Raw genomic sequence first — 2,321 nt, 5'->3', positions numbered from 1 at the left:
AACGCATAGGGGCGTGCGGGCATGGGCCCGCCCTTGAATCGCCAAGTCTGTTCCTCGCTAGCATGAGTTGTACCCGTTGTTTGTTCGTTCACACAGCGGCACAGGGGGCACAACTTGCCTTTTTTTTCACTCATTCTGTAGAAATCTATTGGCCTAGGGAAGGAAAACATGACTGGCTTTTCTAGTATTTAATCAAAATCTGGTCTAGGGAAGTTTTTAAAAATTTGTGAATCAAAAAAATGTACATGGGTTTGAAAAAACTCAAGAATTAGAAAAAAAGTTTGCGAATTTACAAAATTCATGATTTAGAAAAGTTCATGAATTTTAAAAGGTTCGTCGATTCTGAAAAAAATCAGAATTTTTAAAAAGTTCATGAATTTTGAAAAAACTTCACCGATTTTGAAAATAAACTGGTAGCAGTTTGAAGACAACCAAGAAATATCAATTATGACAACTAAAAAAGGATCTGGGTCATTAAGCAAAATCACGTGTTGAGTGTTGTACTGGAAAAACATTTCAAAACAGAGGATGATTATTTGTTGTTTACTTTTTCTTACTCTTTTGGCCCCGCTTGGTTCGTGGAGGTTGGCACGCGCCGCCGGAGCAAGAAAGGGGTGAGGCATCAGCGGCAAAGGCTGCGACTGGGCCAGCCGTCCGAGGCCCCAGTCCCACCAGCGATTGAGTGGGCTGCCGGCATAGGCGGCGAGCGATGGACCGCCAGAACGCCCACCTCGATGGACGCGGAGGAGATGGGTTGGATCTTGCCGGATAAGCCGGTGAACCGTGCTCTCCAACGGGGACATCGCCATGGCCTGGAGCATCTCGACGGTGCAGTTCCTGCCGAGGCAGAGCATGACGACCGCCGTGATAGATCGCGCATGGCGAGGTGGTGGAGGTGGCCGAGCACCAGGAGTGCCCGGCGGTTGAGGCAGAGGAGAGAGGAGTGAGACAATAGCCAGGAGGGCGATGAGCAGCAGGTAGAGCGGCAGTTTGGTCGCACGGGCCCTGGTTTTGTCGATGGCGTTGAATTTTTTTATACCAGGAATTTGTTGGAGCTGGGTAATATACAGGTGTAAAATATTACGGGGCCTTTGTGGTAGCTGAAATACTGTATGCTTGTGTTTGTTGAATTAAAGGCCAGGTGTTTATTAACGTGAGATTTTCTAGCCTATTTTTTAAACTTTTAATCATAATTTTCCTTTAGTATACATATATACTAATATACTCACTCTAAACGCTCATATTTTTTTACGAAGAGAGAGAGAGCATCTACAACCGGACTAGACAAAAAATCTGGCAGTGACCGGCTAGTCATCAAATTTGCTCATCTACATCCGAATGCCCTATATTAGAAATCTTAAATTCATATAAAAGAATACAAAGAAAAAAAATCACGAACTACGTAGATCAACTACCCTAGTCCTCTTTGGAGATGTCCACTATTTCTGTGCCCATCTCTAGGTACATGGGCATCAGCCGCAACTCCGGTTCCTGCGGCACCTCCGCGTCGGCCTCCACATCCATCTTCGCTCCGACCACATCAAAGAGCGCGTCGGTTGCTGCCCGTTTCTGCCGGTTGGCCTTTACATAAGCCTCATTTTGGATGAACTCCAGGATGGCCTGCTGCTCTGCCATCTCGTTCGCTTGGGCGCACTACAAAAACCATGTTAATCAATGACGGATTTCTGATGACGTTCCCGGGATCCATAACAGAAACCGTCATGGATCCGCAACATGAGGATGGCCCCCAAATCGGTAACCTCATTATGATGAACAAAGAGAGACCGTCACACATCACCAGTTGGGCCTAGCCTTTCTTTTCTTATACACCATTTAGACCAGCACAGATGGATGGTGCTGATGTGTCATGCGTGCTCCTTGTTTGGGCCACATTTCACTCAAACACTAGTTAATATTGTACATTTCAGTCTCTCGAAAATGCTCATAGGAATAGGGTGTGCGTGTGTGCGTTCATAGGAATAAGTGTATGTGCGTGTATATAAGCGCTTGCGTCTGTACTGATGCTAAAAAAAAGAAACCTAAAAAATTAGGGCACGAGACTCAAACCTGGACCCTCTTCATATGCTACAAAATTTGTTTATAAGAAAATAATAGGGCACGGGAGGTCGGACCAAGATAAATTACACGGTCCTACCTCGGACCAGCTACATCCCGTAGCCAGGCCAGGTGTCATGTGGCAGGGTATGAGAGAGAGAAATAAGGTGAAAAATTGGGCAGATAGGCAGCGAACCTGAAACCTGAGAGGTACCTCACAGTGAAGCTGGCCACGAAACCAATGTGCGCTCCGTCTGGACAAATAT

Source organism: Triticum dicoccoides, chromosome 7A, assembly GCF_002162155.2.
Source record: "Triticum dicoccoides isolate Atlit2015 ecotype Zavitan chromosome 7A, WEW_v2.0, whole genome shotgun sequence".
Lineage (NCBI taxonomy): Eukaryota > Viridiplantae > Streptophyta > Magnoliopsida > Poales > Poaceae > Triticum > Triticum dicoccoides.
This window is presented reverse-complemented; position numbering follows the sequence as displayed.